This window comes from Carettochelys insculpta, chromosome 8 (assembly GCF_033958435.1).
Source record: "Carettochelys insculpta isolate YL-2023 chromosome 8, ASM3395843v1, whole genome shotgun sequence".
NCBI classification, from domain to species: domain Eukaryota; kingdom Metazoa; phylum Chordata; order Testudines; family Carettochelyidae; genus Carettochelys; species Carettochelys insculpta.
The window spans coordinates 24,142,426-24,163,367 of NC_134144.1; the positions used below are offsets into that span (position 1 = coordinate 24,142,426).

General features: G+C 43.1%; 1 protein-coding gene across 7 annotated transcripts in view; it reads right to left on the reverse strand.

Annotated features, from left to right (window-relative positions):
- The window catches only part of FAM171B (family with sequence similarity 171 member B), a 119,831-nt gene that overhangs the window by 98,239 nt on the left and 650 nt on the right, over positions 1-20,942 (reverse strand). The gene's annotated exons all lie outside the window — the stretch shown is intronic.

A 20,942-nucleotide genomic window follows, 5' to 3' on the forward strand; every position in this document is an offset into this window, starting at 1 on the left:
TCCATGCTCCAGTGGGCACAGACAGGAAAGGGGTGCACGTCTCCCAGATAGGGCAGGTCCAGGCTTGTCCGGGTTGCGCTACCCAGGCAGAATGAGCAGCAAACTGTGCACTGGGGGAACAGCCAACAATGTTTCTGTTTGAATGGGTGGTTTAGGGAGTTCAGTCCTGCTGCCCCTCAGCAAAGGGCAGCTGAGGGGTGGGAGGGCACCCCCAGCCAGCCCCTTTCTCCTGCCCGGTGAGTCTGTCTCTTTTATGAAGGGTTTTAAGAGAAACAACCCCATTCTGGGCACCTCCCATTTTCCTTACCTCGCTTTAAGTTATAAGAGGAAGCTGCATTCTGAATTTGGTGGGCCTGTCTCTTACTGTTTAGGTTTAGGATAAGGTCTCAAACAGACAAATGCACAGACAAACTCTCTCAAATATACAGTGAACATGTAACACAGAAATCTAATGAAATATTCAGAAGTCAGTCAGTCAATGTGGTTATTTACATGAAACATGCATTGATCTATAAGCCCTAATCACATTGTTCTTTTAACATTCTTTACCAAATTTTTCAAATTAAAATAGGTCAGGAAGAAAAAAGCAACAGAAAAATACAACAGAGAGGGAGCCATGCTCGTTTACATAATATCAAAACAAAAAAGCAGTCAAGTAGCTCTTTAAATACTGACAAAATAATTTATTTGGTAAGCTTTCATGGGACAGACCCACTTCTTCAGACCACAGCCAAACCAGAAGAGACTCAATATTTTTAAGGCACAGAGAACCAAACACAGTAATCAAGGAGGACAAATCAGAAAAAAAATGATCAAGGTGAGCAAATCAGAGAGTAGAGGGGGGAAGGTCAAGAATTAGATTAAGCCAAGTATGCAAACAAGCCCCTATAGTGTCTCAGAAAATTCCCATCCCGGTTCAAAACACGTGTTAATGTGCCGAATTTGAATATAAGACAGCTTGGCTGTCTCCCTTTCAATAGTGGTGCGAAAATTTTTCTTCAGTGACACGCAAACTCTTAAGTCATTAACAGAATGGCCCACTCCATTAAAATGTTGACTAACCGGTTTGCGGCTCTGGAGTGTTTTTACGTCTGTTTTGTGCCCATTAACTCTTCGTCTAAGGGAGTTAGAAGTCTGTCCAATGTACAAAGCATCTGGGCATTGTTGGCACATGATGGCATATATGATGTTAGTTGAGGAACATGAGAATGTGCCCATGATTCTGTGAATAACCTGGTTAGGTCCAGTGATGGTATTTCGAGAGACAGTATGTGGACAAAGCTGGCAGCGGGCTTTGTTGCAAGGAAAGGTTCCAGGACTAGTATTCTATACCCCGGAATACCAGTCCTGGAACCTTTCCTTGCAACAAAGCCCGCTGCCATCTTTGTCCACATACTGTCTCTGGAAATACCATCACTGGAACCTAACCAGGTTATTCACAGAATCACGGGCACATTCTCATGTTCCTCAACTAACATCATATATGCCATCATGTGCCAACAATGCCCAGATGCTTTGTACTTTCGACAGACTTCTAACTCCCTTAGATGAAGAGTTAATGGGCACAAAACAGAATAAAAACACTCCAGATCCACAAACCGGTTAATGGAGTGGGCCATTCTGTTAATGATTTAAGAGTCTGCGTGTTACCGAAGAAAAATTGTCGCACCACGGTTGAAAGGGAGACAGCCAAGCTGTCTTTTACATTCAAATTCAGCACATTAATACATGGTTTGAACCGGGATAGGAATTTTCTGAGACACTATAGGGGCTTGTTTGCATACTTGGCTTAATCTAATTCTTGACCTTCTCCCCACTTCTACCCCTCTACTCTCTGATTTGCTCACCTTGATCATTTTTTTCTGATTTGCCCTCCTTGATTACTGTTTTTGGTTCTCTGTGCCTTAAAAATATTGAGTCTGTTCTGGTATGGCTATGGTCTGAAGAAGTAGGTCTGTCCCATGAAAGCTCACCAAACAAATTATTTTGTTAGTCTTTAAAGTGCTCCTTGACTGCTTTTTTGTTTAGAAAAATAGAACAGAGAGAAGCTGCTTAAAAGAATTCCAACTACATACCTTATTCAGTAGAATATTTATGTGGCCTTTCTAAAAGCAGTAATAAAGCTGTATCATATTTTGGCATCAATTTTACATATTAGATTAACCTAGGTTTAATTGTAGTCTTTCATCCCACCTCAGGAGAAGTGTTCGCTCTAACTTGAGGGTCTACAATCATGTGAAGAAAGATGAGCTCTTTGTAAAACCAAAAGTTTGTAACTTCTGTCAACATGGTGCAAGCAAAGATATTTCCTCACTTATTTTGTTTCTCTCATATCCTGGGAGCAATACTGCTAAAACAACACTGCAAACCATCATTTAAAAGATAAGTGACAGCTTAAACTTCTTTAAATTGACTAATTTAAAAAAACATATAATTTCAGCTTTTTAAAAGCATGCATGGTGAGACTGTTTGGGGAACACGTGTCCAAAGACAGATTCTGATTGGCATTATAAACACTATTTGTTAAGTCATTGTGAATTACATCAACCACTTGCAGGAAGAACTTGGCAGGTAGTGACAAGCTAAGGCTGCATCTAGACTACGAGATAAAAATCGATTTTAAGTCAGTTAGCGTGATTTTTCCCAGTGCTTGTCCTCATAATAAATTCCCTTAACTTGATCTGTGGACTACTCAAATCAACATGGTATCAAAATCTTAAAATTGTAGTAACCTGACAGGTTTAGCGTTCAATCTGAATTCAAAATTCCAAATGAAGGGTAGTGAGGATGCAGCATGTCTTTAAATCAAATTCACTAGCCTCTACAGATGTCCTGTATGTGCCCCACAATGCACCACAGTTCTCCACTCTGGCCTTTTACATCTCCACTGCTCTCAACTGCAGGGGAATTAGGCAATAGGAAGATGCATTACAATTCCACACCTGCAAGCCTGTGGCTGTAGGGTCATGAGGGGCTGAAAAATCTTTTTTCACTGATAGTAGCATAGCTGTGTACACTACTGCTAGCTGCCTTTTTTTCTGCACTGCCTGGCACCATCTGCTGGTCCCTTGTACTATGAGTCAGCTAGACCGTGGGTGGGGGGTTGTGCTTGTCTGTTAGCATGAGAAACTACTTTTCAGCTGTTTACTTGTTGTCCTGAACCCCACGTCCCCTCCCTTCCTTCCCCCTGGAACCACAGTCTGGAACATTCCCACGCCCAGCCACAGCATGGGGCTTGACCCTGAATCAATAAAAGGACATACTGTGCAAGGTACCAGGCAGATCGTGACTCATGCTGTGCGCAATTTTGGGGGGCTGGCTGTAGCAGAGGTTCTTTTAGCTGCCTGGGGGGCATCTCTCTTGGCTGTTAGATTTTTGGGGGTTGGCTGTAGCCAGGGGTCTTGTAGCCACTCAGGAGACATCTTCCTCGGTGCTCACGATTTTCAGGAGCTGGTTTTAGCAGCGGTTCTTTTAGCCACCCCGCCACACAGGTTTCAATGAAGGCAATGTATTAGCTATACTTTGATAACTGTGGTAATTGTAAGGTTTGCAGAGGGAAATATTTTTGTCCTAAAGGTCTTTTTAGCAGATGCAAACCTGGCTGTAATCTGGGGTCTTTTATCTGATGATTCACTCGAGTTTCAGTGTAACAACTGTGTCTACTTAAGCATAAGGGTCTTCTTTTGCAGGTGTTCTAAATCCAGATTCAAATTCCTGAAAGGGCCTCTGTGCATGGTCACGATTTTCCTGGCTGTCAACAGTGTACTGTCTTTTAGCTGCCCTGGGCCATTACTGATGATTAATTCGAGTTTCAGTGTAGCACCCATGTCTACTTAAACATACTTAACAAGGCAGGGAAGAGGGGAATGAAATATGGGAAGATGGCATCATATACCCACATCTACTTGTGAGGCCAGAATACAACAGGGTTCAGGGAACTGTGGGATAGGTCCCACAATACACAGCAGAAGCACTCGATTTAAGCTCAATTTAAGCTACTGGTAGTGGCAGCAGTAAGTCTATTTTGTGGGGAGCATGCTGGAAGGTGAAGATGCTCAAAATCAAATGAATAAAACCCAGCATTAAGAAACTGATTTTAATAAAATCGGTTTTATCTTGCCTACATCTGGAAAGCATGGCAAAGCACTGAAGGGGCCATCTCAAAAATTATTTGCCAATGCCCAATAACATGCTAGCATTGCAAGCTTGCACATTGCAATCACCACCTGCTTCTGAACAGGTCAGAGCAGCTCTCATTTTTGCTGAAGGACTTGGGCGAGCGCAGCATGCAGATCCAGAAATGTGTCCTTCTGTATCCAAAAATTCTCATCATCCCAAATCTGCACTGCAATGCAACCCCACCTCTCAGTGCTTATTCCTTGGCCCTAGAAGCAACGCTTCACTGTCTCCAGCTGCTCCATAACCACTACCACCTCTCCACCCTGAATTGTTTTCCAGTTCAACAAACTGTCCCCAAAGAAATTACCATATTGCCTTTCATTGTGACACCTCCTGTGGATCTACAAATACAGGAGAATTGTGTATTCTGTATGTGCAATGCTCATGAGAACAGTTCTAGGGATGTAAATGTATAATTGGTTAACAGATAACAGAAACCAATAAGCATCAAGCTTAACTATTAAATTCTGCCTGGGGTTCCGGCAGATCAGACCCCTGGATGCACAGCTGGTCAGCACCCAAGAACCCCTAAATGGCAGGCATCTCTCCAGGCTCCATGCTTCTGTGAACAGAGGACATCAAAAAGGTGCCATGCTGTTTGGGTTGGATTTTTTTTAAAAGGGCACAAAATTATGAGATATGGATGGCATTATGGGACAGAGAAAATTGCATTCTGGAAAACTGACCTCTTAGCTCCCAGGCAACTTTTTTCTATCCCACAAGACAATGTGAAAAGTCAAAAGCACACTGCGACATCTACTCACGTTTCACTGAGCTTTGCATGGACCCAAATGCACCTGTTGCATACTTGCAGTGCTGATGCAAGCAGCCACAGGTATATGTTCATAAGCAATATACCAAATTTGACAGCTCTAGCCCAGTGTAACTCTGGATTAGTCCATACTAATTCTCGTTAGCACTACTGCAGCTCCAGGAAGACAAATATAGATGATTTAATTATAATAATAATAATAATAAAAAAAGTGGACTATTTTAAATTAAACAGATTTTGAAAAATACAATACTGTTTAATGTTAAATTTGAAATTGACTACCTACAGTAAGGCCTATTACAATCATCACATATAAAATAGTAAACAGTGCATGTCTGCTGCCAAGGTTTAAAGACAGGCAAACCAGTGAACCTGTGGGATGTCACTCACTAACCACCTGGAGACAAAGTTTTTTGAAGCATTAAACCAACTTTTGACAGCAGTAGCCTCTTCTGCAGCTTCATAGAGAATATTTTCTTCATTTTCATTTTTTCAACCAGTTCAATTAAAGTTAATTAACCAATAAGGAACTGAAGAAGTAAGAAAGCTTGTTTTCCCCTTCCAATCTATAAACAAACATTAGATGTGAGGGATGTTCTCCGTGTTCTAAAATCTTGAAGGACATAAATAATCTGTTCAATTCCCATCTACAGATACTTTGTAAGTTTAATACATTGTACATTAATAAATTTAATTTAATACATTAAAAATAAAAAACACAAGTTCTTTTTATGTATATAGCACATTTGCAGCAATTTAACACAATAATCAATGTGATAGTTTTGTGCATATAATTGAATCTGTATAATCACCCAAACACATCTTGACACAAACTGCCAGTAAAAGTAATATATCTGGTAAAAAGCTAAGCTACAGAACTGCTGTATAAACTGGGGATGTTAAATGGTTACCAGTAAGCATACCGATACACATGAAGCTTACCCATTAAACTGCCTTTGCTAGTGAACTCTGGTGCCAGTTAGATGCGCTGTGGAGGTGCCAGTGGGCTGGGCACAGGACCTCGCAACTGGACCTAAATTAAGAGTGTTAGCCAGTTGAATGCTATCCTTCAACTGGCTGTTTTAACATCTCTACTATAAATATGTACAGATCTACTGCACCCTGTGGCAAAAAGCACCAAATTTAGTGTACATCCTATACTTAGATTTGAATGATCATGTTTTAATGGTTACCAACTAATGAGAATCAGCACCTATTTAGCAAAATAACTAAAAACGCCAAATGCAAACCACAACATTAACTATTTGAATTAAGCTTTTCTGCTTGCTGATTTTAACTGGTAAGATGTCAAAAGTATAATAGTTTCCACACACTGGAAGAAAAAAAAAATGTCACAGAAAAATAAATAGAACCCCCTCACCATGACACTTAACTCTGGAAGTTTTGAGCTCAAGACAGATTTATTCATCTAAACTCAAAGTGTGGTAATAAAGACCTGTATCGCAAATGTCGCTCCACCTATAGTTTACAGAAAAACTATAAACAGGTCAAAAACATGACTCCTGAAGGACAACTTTCCAATGCTTGCTGTTTTCTAAAACAACAAGAAGTCCCGTGGCACCTTATAGACTAACAGATATTTTGGAGCATAAGCTTTCATGGGCAAAGACCCACTTCTGATTAAAGCTTATGCTCCAAAATATCAGTCTATAAGGTGCCACAGAACTTCTTGTTTGAGAAGATACAGACTAACTTGGCTCCCCCTCTGATACTTGTCACTATGCAAAGTAATGTTTTCTAAGCCTTTTTTCAAAACCAAAATGCTATAGAAACTCAAACTGATGCTTAAAATGAGTTCTTTGTGCAAGTCTGATAGAATTCATTTCTCTCTTATTTTCATACCAGAAGATTAGCAAATGGAGTAGATTTTAAAAGGGTCACTGTGGAGTCAGAAGGCCAGAATTTCCCCATCTTTAATGTACAAACACAAGTCAGCTGTAAAACACCTGAGCTCTGTTCTATACTCCACCACCCAGCTGGAAAGAGTTTGCTGGATACACTTTGCATTTAAGAGAAGTCCCACTCCCACAAGAGCAGGCGCAGTTGTAAGCAGTTCACTTGTCTTGAGCGTACACACAGAAATATACGGAACTCTGCCACAAATGGAGACAGGTTTTGAGGAAAGCAGCAAGTGTTACGTCTGCTGGGCTGACAGATGTAGCTGTTCTCAGCCCACATCTACGCTACAGGGACCACTGCAACAAAGCTACAGCACTGTAGCCATGCCAGTACAGCCCCAGAGTATAGACACAGTCTACAGTGACAGGATTTTTTTCACTGCTCTACCTCCCATAACTATGCCAGCTCAAGTGAAAGGAAGCATTCTTCCATCAGCCTATCTTCAGCTACATCACAGGTAAGGCTGACACAACTAGAAAGCTCTGGGGTGTGGATTTTTCACACCCTGAGATGAGCAGCTACATGTACTTATATTTCAGGTTGAATAGTAACAGAGAGGAAGCCGTGCTAGTCTATACACTATCAAAACAAAAAGCAGTCAAGTAGCACTTTAAAGACTAGCAAAATAGTTTATTAGGTGAGCTTTCGTGAGACAGACCAACTTCTTCAGACCATAGCCAGACCAGAACGGACTCAATATTTAAGGCATAGAGAACCAAAAAACAGTAAGCAAGGAGGACAAATCAGAAACAGATAATCAAGGTGAGCAAATCAGAGTGGAGGGCTGGGGGGGGGGGAGCTCAAGAATTAGATTAAGCCAAAGTATGCAGACGAGCCCCTACAGTGACTCAGAAAGTTCCCGTCCCACTTTAAGCCATGTGTTAATGTGCCGAATTTGAATATAAAAGCCAGCTCGGCTGCTTCCCTTTGAAGAACGGAGCAAAAGTTCTTTTTCAGTGGAACCCTTCTGTTAACGCCAGATGCCTGCCAGAAGGGCCAGGTTCAACTCTTGTGGGGTTTTCCTATCAAGGATACAACCAACCGGCTCGAGCCCCCACCCAGTGGCCTGGGACAATTTCACCCCCGTGCTGGGTGCCTGTAAGGCGGTTCTCCCCCCCACCCCCGCAAGCACAGAGTCTGAGATAGAAATGGCTTGTTTAATGACCGTAACCTACCCCAAGGTTACAGCGACAGATGCAGTATATCTCAGCACAGAAGAGACAAAACCCCTTTTACCCAGATACCATCCCCATATGCAGTAGAACCCAGTCTCTTGCTGGGGCTCTTGGCCCTTTTCCACACACACACACACACACAGTTACAGGGTGTACCCTCTGCGGTGCAGTCCCAAACTCAAAGCCCACAGATACATCACCAGGGCAATACTAGCTGTCCACTTGTCTGTAGCCTCCCCTTGCTGTCACCAGCCGTCTGCCAGTCGCCGTCGTCTGCCGCTGCTCCTACTGGCCGGTCGCCGTCATCTGCCGCCGCTCCTACCAGCCGCCCGCTGGTCCTGCTGTTGTCCGCCGGTCCTAACCCCACTGCTTGGGACTGCCCTAAGGCAGAACCCAGTGATTTCAGCTCTGTGTGGCCTCAGCTGCCACTCTGTGATTTCAGCTCTTGGTATCTCTAGTGGGGGGTTTCACAAACACCCGAGTATCCAGCTCTATCTTTTAACAGGCGGGGAGGGTTAGTCAAGCCAGGCTTATAGCTATATGGCCAAGGCATAGGCAGGGCCAAGGCACTCAGCAAGCTGGCTCAACCAGTACCCCTCCCCTCTCTCACAATGCTTTAAACCAGGGAGCCCTGTGTAATCAATGTCTTACACAGCTAAGGCGACTGCCCTGTCCCCCACAACAACCCAGAGCATTGGTGAGATCTCACAACTCCCGCATTAAGTGTCAGCTTAAATTGTGATTTTACAACTACATGTTTACAACAGACCAAATCTCATGGCTTACTTGCTACCCATTAGGCTTTGCCTGAAAAGGTATCACACATGCACACCTTTTGCATTCTTATGCAGATGACCTCTGGGAGACTCATTCCTCCCAGTCTTCAGCAGCACTGCATTCCTTCTGCCACATTCCCTACATCAGTAACACACATACCTTTAGTCATCTGTAAGCCCAACCTTATGGTTCAAAACAGTCCAGATCCACATAATGGTCCAACATACAAAGCATCTGGGCATTGTTGGCACATGATGGCATATATGATGTTAGTAGAGGAGCATGAGAAAGTGCCCGTGATTCTGTGAGTAACCTGGTTCAGTCCAGTGATGGTATTTCCAGAGAAGATACGTGGACAAAGCTGGCAGCGGGCTTTGTTGCAGGGAAAGGTTCCAGAACTGGTATTCCTGGGGTATAGACTGTGGCTGTTAGTGAGGATCCTCATAAGGTTGGGAGGTTGTCTGTAGGATAGAACAGGCATGTCACCCAGGGCCTTCTGGAGTGTGGCATCCTGATTAAGGATAGGTTGTAGGTCTAATATTCGTTGCAGTGGTCTGAGTTGGGGGCTGTAGGTGATGACCAGTGGTGTTCTGTTCTTGGCTTTTTTGGGCCGATCTTGGAGTAGCTGGTCTCTGGGTATTTGTCTGGCCCTGTCAATTTGTTTTTTTACTTCTCCTGGTGGGTAATTCATGTTTATGAATATTTGGTAAAGATCTTGTAGTTTTTGGTCTCTGTCAGTTGGATCAGATCAAATGTGATTGTATCTAAAAGCTTGACTGTAAACAATGGATCTAGTCATGTGTGCAGGATGGAAGCTAGAAGGGTGTAGATAAGTATAGCAATCAGTAGGTTTTCGGTACAGTGTGGTACCGATCAGGTCATCCTTGACTAGTACTGTAGTGTCCAGGAAATGTATCTCTTGCATGTTGTAATCGAGGCATAAGCTGATGGTGGGGTGTAGATTGTTAAAGTCTCTGTGGAATTCTTCTAGAGTCTCTGTACCATGGGTCCAAATCATAAAGATGTCATCAATGTATCTTAAGTAGAGGAGGGATAATAGGGGACGAGAGCTGAGGAATCGTTCCAGGTCAGCCATAAATATATTAGCATATTGTGGGGCCATGCGGGTGCCCATAGCAGTTCCACTAATCTGGAGGTATAAATTGTCCCCAAATTGGAAATGATTGTGTGTGAGAACAAAGTTACAGAGGTCAGACACCAGATTGGCTGTGGTGGCATCAGGGATGGTATTCCTGATCGCTTGTAATCCGTCTATGTGGAATATTAGTGTACAGAGCCTCTACATCCATTGTGGCAAGGATGGCGTTATCAGGAACTTTTCCAATGTTTTGTAATTTCCTCAGGAAGTCGGTGGTATCTCAGATACAGCTGAGTGTGCTGGTGGCATAGGGTTTGAGGAGGGAGTCCACGTAACTGGATAGTCCGGTGGTAAGGGTGCCAATACCTGAAATGATAGGGCGTCCAGGGTTTCCAGGTTTGTGGATTTTGGGAAGTAAATAGAATAATCCAGGCTGCGGCTCAGATGGTGTGTCTGAGTGAATGAGGTCCCAAGTAGCAGCAGGAAGTTCCTTCAGTAGTTGTAATTTCCTTTGGGATTCCAAAGTGGGATCAGCGGAGAGAGGTCTGTAAAATGTGGTGTTGGCGAGTTGTCTGGCTGCCTCCTCTTCACAGTCTGACTTATTCATGTGTCATATATTTCATGTGTGTACCTTCTGTGATGCAGCAGGAGCACGAGAAAGGGGAGATACACAAGTCCCAGGCTTACTGAGGCATAGCTCCCCGTAGACAAGAGAAAACTACAACTAATTAAAGCACCTGTAGCCAATAAAGGCCCACTCAGAAAACTAATGTGATAGAATAAGATAATTAAGGTGTGGTTCCCTGTAGATTAGGGAAGGTTACTACAGGTTAATTGAAGCATCTGTAGCCAATAAAGGCCCTGTCAGGAACTTAATACCAACCCTTTTCCAGCTTCACAGAGACTAGGTGGAATAAGAACTAGATTTGGTGGTGTGTTGATGAAAGACCAGACTGGAGGAAGGGAGATGCCCTTCCCCAGCATTAAGAACTGAGTTCCCCAGGAAGAGGGAGGGCAGGGCTAGACAGTGCTTGCACACACAGGCCCCTGGTCTTTCACTTCCAGGCCCTGCAGAGGCTTTTCTATAGTGCAGGTAGTCCAGTGTGGAGCATGCTGGTACGCGCTTTCCCCCTCCACTTCCGAGTGCTCTGATATGACCAGCAGCTCCTTTTAACTCCTCTGAGAGGTCATCTGCAAGCCCTCCAAGCTGCCAGCCTTTTACTAGGACCTCCTCCTGGCCTGGAAGCTGCTTTTGGCGACCAGGTCCTTGGGGGTGCGGGGGGGTCACCATGGAGGTGGACCTCCTTATGAAGCCCCTGCCACGCAATCTGTATCTCCATGTGCAGGTGGAAGAGTCATAGAATCATAGAATTCTAGGGCTGGAAGGGACCTCAGGAGGTCATCTAATCCAGCTCTCTGCCTAAAGCAGGATTAACCCCATCTAAATCATCCCAGTCACGACAGGACTTAAAAACCTCTAGGGCTGGAGATTTCACCACCTCTTCCGGTAATGCATTCCAGTGCTTCACCATGCTTCTGGTGAAATCATTTTTCCTAATATCCAACATAAACCTCTCCCTCTGTAATTTCAGACCATTGCTCCTTGTTCTGTCATGTCAGAACAGTCCCTCTCCATCCTCTGTAGACCCTCGGTGTGCCAGAGGTCGGTCCTGGTAGAAATCATCAGAATCTGAAACCTCCTGGACTATGACTGGGTGGCTCTTCCAGCGCTTGCTCAGTGCATGGGGCTCTCCACCCTCCATACTCCCTGCACGTACTTCAGGAGGTGACAGCCACTTTACTGCCTGCTGCCTGGGTTTACCTCAACTAAGTCTCATGAGAGGGCACACCCCCAGATCTCTCCATAGGCCCCGGCCCCACGTGCCTTATGCAATCCCCTCATAGCCAAACCAGCTGAACACACTGCAGGCAGTCCTCTTTTGAACTGCACCAACATGTCATCTGTACACACCTGTGTTTCATACGCTCCACTTCCCCACCCTCACAACTGGCCCAGGCACCAACTGGTGGGAACTCTTGCCAGCAGCAGCAGAGTAAGAAGCCCCAGTGCACCAGTCTGTATTCCACCTTGGTCCCAACACCTGACAAGGACATTGCCTGGAGGATCCTCCAAGGCACTGTGAGCAGGGGTGATTTGGTGCAGTTAACCCTGGTCCTTGTGCATTTTGTGCCAGTGTCTCCCTTGCACCACCTACTAGCTCAAGTGCACCAGGCTACAGCCCCTCTTCCAGCTCCTCCAGAACCTCCTACTGAGGTTCCGGCTGCACTTCTCCCATGCCTACTGATCCTTGCACACCGCATCTATGGCGCCACTAAGTCATGGAACCTCCTTGTCAGCCTCCTCCTGGATAAGACCAGGACGACCATTTATAAAACCAGTAGAGGAGGTTTTCCCCATGTTCACTTGATAGGATCCAGGATCTGGTTCCCAATCTAAGATGCTCCATGGAAGCCTCAGCCTGGATCCAAGTGAACAAGGGGAATGTTTAACATCTTTGATGCTGAATCCCAGGACAGAAGTATTAGGCCTGTGGCTAGAAATCTCCTTCCACAACAAGACTGGCCTAGGATGATAAAGTTGCCCCTTTTACATTATCATACTGTCTGGAGGAGAACAAGGCATGTGTAGATACACCTCAATTAGCAGACTGACATGATATGCAAGTGGAAGGTGTCACTGATGTCCAGGACGTCCCTGTGTGTGAGCAAGAGATACCAGGGCCTTTACCAGTAACTAGGGAATCCTCAAGAGAACACCCCGTCTTACTCCTGTCCTCAGAAGAGGCTCCCACAGCCCCTGCTGTGCCCACGCTCAATAGGCAGGATAGAGTTGTAAGACCTGTAAATAGGCTAACTTACCAGGCACCAGGAGTGGTTGGTGCGGATGTAATACACATGGCACACAGACCTGTGGAAGCCATAGTGAGTTTTCTCAAGCTCTTAGAGGGAAATTCATGTGGATGGTAAAATCAAAAGTGTGATCTGCCAGGATGACAAATTCCTGGCTGTTAGGAGGGTGTAATGAATGTGTCAGCAGGAGGGCAGGTATGTTTATGTGATACCTTGCAAACAAAGCCTGATGTGTAGCAGGTGAAGCATGTGCTTGCGAGTGTGGAAGCATTGCCTCTCAGAGGCACTCAGCAGTGTGTGAATTCCTCAGGCTACTGGGTGGGCGCTCAAGCTGGTTCTGTGTCAGATGGGTGAAAAGGAACGCTACATATTAAAGCTGGCACTAGCTGCAGCTGAGTGCTATCAGCAGAAGGTTTACACGTTTGCAAGGCATTATGTATGCACACCTTTGCATTTTGATGCAAATGATCTCTAAAAGACACATTCCTCAAATTCCTTCAGCAGTACTGAGCTCCTGATGACATATTCCTTACAAAAAAAAAAAAAATAATTCCACCCACATCCCAAGAACCTTAGAGTGGCTCGAATGAAAACTGGGAACGCAGAAGTTCAATTCCCTGCTGGACCACAGATTCCCTCTTGATCTTTTGTCAGTCACTGAGCCTCTCTGCCTAAGCTCCCCTTCTATAAAATAGCGCCTAACCAATTCATCATCCATTTTGATCAGTTTCACAGACAGGTTTTAAAATTGGTCAATTTTACAAACACCTGAAATTTCATGCTCTTGTAACTACAGGGGTCCCAACCCAAAAAGTATCCAGAGGTGGGATTATTTCTGCCTTTTTTGCCTCCCCCACTACCAGTGTTGTCCCTCCCCTACCTGGAGGGGGCGTGTAGTTAGGAGCTCCCTGGCTGGGGCCCTACCAGCTGCCTGGGGGTGACCAGATTTCATAAGAAAGAGCTTATTTTACAGTCTTTGAGACATTTTCAACAGCCATGAAATTAATTCAAGTGTTTACCAACCTCATGGGGCTAGAGAGATTCCAAATCCTCCTAGAGGTGTATTTTAAATAAACTTGTCTCTCTCAAATCTCAGCCTTAGTCTTCAGAAGGCTTCTTCTATTATTAACTAACTATCTCATAGATAAAATACACAACAGATCTCTCATGGCACCAATTAACAGCTGTATTGGCAAACCCTGACATGGACCTCTGACATACTTACAGCATTTTTGTGGAAGTTATCACGTACTGATGGGCCATTGATAATTTCATGCTTGCCAACATATTACTGAAAATTAACAGAAACCAATAAAAACAATGGTGAACCCCACTATCATTGGCTGCCACCTGACAAACTAAATGGCAGGCTCTTCAGAGCCGAATCAGAGGCCCCACTTCACAGTTCTGCACTCTGACCATTCATTACTTCTTCCTTCAGTGTACTCCTTGATCTTTACTAAGAAAATGAATGCCAATTCAGGCTTCTTGCATCACAGAATACTGGTACAATTGAAAATACTTGTAATAATTCTCTCTTTCACCTCTCACTACTTTACTGCCACCAACTGCTTACATCTTCTACCAGCTTTCCCTCCTGGAATGTCAACCGTTTGTTTCAGTTCTGGGGTTCACCTTTTCCATGACCGCTCCTGGCAGCTGAGCAATCACCCTTCATGAAACACACAGAAAATAACTCCCCCTCTGCATATATATTTTCCCCACCTCCATTACATGTTCCCGGCTCTTCTTCCGCCTGTCGTATCACCTCATTTTTCTTTCCCCTTAGTCTCATAACATCTTATCTCTATCCTTTATTCCACTATTTTCTTATCTTCACTAGGTTTTATAGTTTCACCAAATCTCTTCCTGTGCTGTGCTATGATAATCAACCACAATTATCTTTTCTTACCATTTCTCATAAGTGAGTATTCTGAACACAAGTCTGGAATAAATGGAAAATTGTGTTGTTCCTCACCTTCCCTACCAGCAAGGACCAGAATGCTTTAGAGCACACCAGTAGGCTTCCACACAACAATGTGCATTCAAACTTGTTTCTGGACGCAGCAGGGATCAATACCTTGTATTGTGCTCAATGACATCTTCCGTCTGGGATGAGAGCTGTACCAAACTTCTGTAATTCTAATCAAAACCAGCTGAACCTCCCTTGAGCAATGTTACATCTAATCTTTTTCATCCAGGTGCTGATTTTTTCATCACTTTGCAATAGAAATTTGAAGCCATACGAATGTGCACCATAGAAAAACAAAAAATCTCGCTGTGAGTGCTCTGCTAGTCAGCTGGGTGGTATCAGAATCTCTCCTGAGAGGCTGCACAGAGTGCAGCACTGCACTTGGGATAGAGTTTTGTTACCGAGTAAAACACAGATTTGCCAAAAGTTATTTGTTTATTTGAAAATGCACGTCGGTGCCTATCTTCAAGTGCCTAGGCACCTTACATTCTTAAGCCCCACACACGTGCACGCGAGGGCTGCAAGGCACCCTTCCCCAGCCATAATAATAATAAAAGAAAAAAAGATATAACAACTAATCTTTCAAAGGCTTGAACACAGAAATCTTATCCACTGCATCCTGCCAGTGGGCAAGCTCTGGCTCCAATGACCCCCTCCTGAAAAAGCCACAATGCCAGTAGAAAGTTGAACCCCTCAAAAGATGGCAAGGCACAATGACTCAATTTCTGTGATGGGAATTATGCCAGCTGGCCACCTCAACAGTCCCTAATTTGACAGCACTGACCTTGTGAGCAAGGCCCCCATGTTCTATCTAATTGTGCAACCAGGAAAACTGCTGCATCATTTCCTTCTACAGATGCTGGATACAGGCAAATAAAATCCCATTTAATTAGTTAACTGGTTAAAGGCTAACGTTTAACTGGTTAACCTATTAAACGGGTGGGTTTGAGGCTGGGGCTAGTTACTTCAGCCAGGCTGGAGGTCCCTTCCTCCCCCTGCAGCAGCCCCGTGGGGCTGGAGCAACCTCTGCAGACTGTGGGCAGGAAGCTGTTCCAACCCCTACTGGTTAGCTGTAACCAGTAAGCCTCATAGGTTTAGGGTGAGGTTTACCCATTAACCAGTTAAATGTTAACATCCCTAGCGAGATAATTCCCCTCAAACAGGTCTACTGTCTCACTCCTCAGCCCCATGCCTCCCTGTTGTGGGCTGTACCTAGAGGACCAGGAAGGGTCACAACACAAGGCCCCATTACAGAGGGCAATCTGTCAGCAGTTCCCTCATATATATTGAAGGAGATCTGGCTTGAGTGCCTCTACTGATCTCAACTGCAGCAATATGTAACAGGGACAGAAGTGTTTCCTCCATAACCTCTAAGAGCTTGAATGTAGCACTCCTCTCCATCAACGTTTGAAAAGGGAGAGTCCAAGCACCCAGACAAATGTAGTGATATCCAAAGAGATTATAAATATACAAACTTACTTATTGTATAAAATTGTAGGTCTTCAAAACATTATCCACCTACTGATTAAACTTCATATAAACCTTATATATTATTTTAACTTGAAATTATTTTCCTCACTGTACGGCTAGAGAAAATAAGGCACAGAAAAAGTAAATGTCTAGCTTGGTAATATAGTACAGTCTTGGGAGCTGAGAAAGGGATACCTTTTCATATGTTCCCCAGATGGAATTAAAAAGTTATCAGTAAAGTTGCAAGATTGACTGCTGGAAGGACATGTTTGCAATTTATCTGAATAGTTGTATTTGGAGCTGTTAAAAATATTTAGATAAAAACAGTATTTTATTAAAATATACCTCCTTTCCAAATTTTCCAGTTTTCCAATTAAAATCAGTTTTAATGATATTTTACAAAGTTTATAATTTTTAGTTGGCAAAAATAGGCACCATTTTCTAACTAGTTCTAATTATAGCAGTATGTCACCATAACAGCTACTTTTGCCACCATTATGACCTGATGCTCACACATTACCCAAAGAAATGGCAAAAATAGATACCCAGCTCATTAAGTCCGTAGAAACACATTTTGCATTTAAAACTAACTGATTTACTAAGCAAAGGTGGTATTCTCTGTAATTAGTGAATTGAAATTATTGCTTCTGGGCACGCTTTTGAATTAGTAGAACACATCTTCACACCTAATCTTTATTCACAGATTGGAAGGGGAAAAAAAGAAACAGATTTTCCAATCTCTTCAGCTTCCAGCGAGTGTCTCAGTTCTGAATGCATTAGTCATTAAATGAAGAAAATATTCTCTCTGTACCTGCCAAGAACTGCCAGAAGCTAGTTTAGCATTTCAGAAAACACTGGTTTTATTTGCTTAGCTAGTAATGTCTCGCAGTTCAGCAGTGTGACTTTCGTTGTATTTCTGGCAACAAACATATTTGCGTAATTTAACTTAATAGATTCTAATACATTTAGGTCTTTAACATCAGTTATCAATTTCAAATTATTACAAGCAAAAATGGGATTTAATTTAACAAATAAAAACACATACTAAAAATTAATTAGCTTCATCCACCTGATGAGAAGCTATACAAGGGTTTTCAAAGTGTAACAAAAAGATGGACCCTGAACCCCCCAAATATTTCCCAGAGTCAGACTGGACCCATCTTAGATAGGGCTGCATACTGCGTTTGCGGTTTGATCCCCTCAGTCCGTTTGTTGTTATTGCCCTGAACCAGAAGTAGATTGCTATGTCACAAAAGGTCAGCTTTTCTTTTTCCTCTCAGACTAAGTCACAGTTTTTTTTATACATCATGAACTCTAACCACTGGAGGAAAAGTGATTCCTTGTAATTGGGGCATCGAAGCATTACTCTCTCTCAACATTTCCTCTGCCACACTGACTTCTCTCTGGATTTCAATCATTTTGTGCCTCCCACGTTCCTCCTCCAATTCATGATCACTGACTTGGCTTGTAGTGAGATGGCCCACGGTGATATAATGGGATAGTTCAGTGCAGGTGTCCACAGTCAAACTTGTGGCTACTTTTTGATTTACTGTTCCTAGCAGTTCGTACGTTAGTGTGATAGGGGCCGTTCTAGCAATAACCAGTTTTGGTTTGGTAGCGTGGTCAGGAATGTGAAGTTCTGAATGACAAGTAGAGTGCGGTGTTTTCATTTGGATTTTTTTTTTTAAAGTTTTGTGGTGGAAAGAGTATTTGCCATTTAGGTTGAAGTACCACTAGAAGATAACTAATTATTGCTTAAAGCAATAGTTAAGGGGATAAGTTCAGTTCTTCTCTGGCCCGTCTCTCCCCTGGGCTTCAGGGTCTGAGCACAACTCCAAAGCACTGTTTACACAATTATTTTTAGAGTGTAAATCCTACCAGCTAGTCTGTAAACAGGGCTTCTGCAGCTTGTGTAGAAGTACTTGTAGAGCCCAGATTTCTTGGCATGCAGCAAGACTTTCTTTTTAACTTTTTTAACTTTCTCCTCTAAAGCGGTGGAGACAACCTGCAGTGGAGAGACACATGACCAGGCCTTTGTTCATTCTGGATAGGCAAGGTGCACACTCAACTGAATGGGTGCCAGCAGTTAAATTTTTGAAAACTGAACAAACAACATTTAAAGTATGTTAAAAGAACATGATTTGTACTGCAGAGTCAAGCAGTCAAAAGTTAAACAAATACAGAATTAACATTACCTGTGCAACCTCAGTTCACCCAACCACTACCAATTTATGGAGCAGTCTTAAATTACATTATCATGTTCTATTTACCTGCTGCAGGGGCCCTCACTTAGGAGAGAACACACACACAAGAGGCCATCCTGTGGGAATGAGGCAGATAATATTTCTTTTTATCTCTCTCATTCAGTTAGTGACCCAGCTCATTTACTGTACACCATCTAATGCCTGTATTTTACAGAATTATTCATTTTCTCAACATCAGAGTAACAGTGTCTCATAAGCATGAATTAGTTTACCTCTGTAATTCCCTTGCAAGGTAAGAAATTATTAATATTTGCCTAAAATCAAAGCCTGGAACTCTAGAACACCATGCTCATTCCTAGGGACACCATTTAACTACTGTCCAAAATGTTCACCTTTCACAGCTCCCAATAACTTCAGGTGAAGTGTTTAGCATTTCCAGATATCAGTCCCCAGAGATGCAGAAAGCTTGGCACACAGACGATTAGGAACTCAAAGTCTTTGGGAGACAGACAGTCTTTCTGGTCTTCGTTTGTACAACACTGAGTACCATGGAACCCTGTAGTATTACTTGGGCTGCTTGGTTTTACTGCAATTCAAATAAGAGTGGCCATCTGCCAAAATCATGATTTGAGAGACTCTCTAGGTATCATGTAGGAAGTCTGTGATAGAGGGGAAGAGAGATTTGAGTTCTGTGTGACAGCCATCAGCCATAACCATAAGCCCCATCCCTCCCACTTCCTGCTAGGTACCCCAGTGTTTCCTCTACACATCTTCTAACTTACAGAGAAAATAAGGGAGGAACCTTACAAACAGCCTCTTTCACTACGTAACCCTGACTGATTCACTGAATATTATGCTGTGGCTCTATGAACAAGTTTCATATAGTTATTTAATGCAATTCTCTACCTTTTTTTAGACAGAACAAATGAAAGAATTCTATTATTTGCAATGCAGCTGTACAGTCCCACTGCCTTCTTTATGTAGCAACAATAGGATCTGAAACCTGAACTTGGAGCCTTACAACTCAGACTGACCACCTGAGCTACCAGACGAACAAATAAGGTGCTGGAGCATCTCAAAAAAAGAGTCACAAATGTTATTATGAGAAAGTGATAATCAACCTAAATATACAAAATACAAAAAGGCTATCAAATTCCCCATAATAAAAACAAACTTTCTAACTATCACGTAAAGAATGATTATGCTTACTGACAGTTACTTAAAAGCAATATATGGTTATAAATTGGATCAGGATAATTTCTAAAACAGACGACAACTAGAAAAGGTCTGAAATGCACAGTAACAGAGCTGTGAATACATTTAAACAGTACCTAGTCAGGGCATTCAATCCCTCTGATGAACGTTACTTGGGTGGGATTAACAGGAAACATGTACCAAACTGCCTTAGGCCTTTTTCTTTAAAAGCACAGCCCAAGAATTTTTATTTAAATAAACCCAAATAGGATCAACTGACAATGCAGCATCCTTAAACTGGTTTTTAAGAGTGAGTTCACACAAAAATGTCTTATAAATAAAAATAAGAATATTTGTTTTTCTTCTAAAACTGAATGATGTCAACAGTTTTCACTTCCCACACTTAACCCTTTTTCACATTGCCAATATTGAAAGAATTTTGAAAAACAAAAATGTTTTGGTTTTCCAGAGGAAAAGAAATGAATGTCATTTAAAAACAAATGAACAAAGCACTTTCAATCCCTCTTCTCTATAAGCTTTCCCAGTATTTATTTGCTACCCTAGAAGGGAAAAATAAATCCCCTGGCCTACAACAACAATGAACTGTATTTATGTTCAGCAGAAACTACTGCTTTTCTCTGCATGTTCTAGGGTTTATAAAATTGATTAATTGCAGAGGTAAAGGTAGTCCTGTCTGTACAGTGGGTATAACACTGACGTATTTCACATGGACCTCACTTCGGCAAAGCCCTTAAGCACGTGGTTAAATTTAAACATACAATTAATCCTCCTAGGCAGCATACAGTGCCTGACAATGAAATTAAGGTCTCTGTTGAAGTGATTTGTCGAAATGAGGCCACAGTAATGCATGCCTCTAAACGTTATTTAAGCCTTTCTGAACTCCTTGCGAGCAGAAAACACGTTTATCGTGATTGCAGATGATATGTGTAGGAAGCAGCTCATCTTGTAAGATTAAACCCAGCGTGACTGGTTCTCCACACCTGCACCTGGGTCTACCCACATGGGCTCAGTTACAGGCTCAAGCCCTTAATCTGTGCAATCACTACGCAGTGCTGCATTCAGAACTGCGCGAGAAATTAACAGCTTCTCGTGCTCTGCAGAGACCGCGCGAAAACAAATGAGCTCCCAGGTGCTGTCACCGCTGCCTTAGCGTAGCGGCTTCTGCCTGTACATCGGGATTCCCCGCGCCCGCCTCCCCCGCTCACAGGCCCTCTCCCTCCGGTCACACCGCGCACGGGCTGCAACGCGCTGGGGGAGCGGGCGGAGAGGCAGCTGCAGAGGAGAGAAA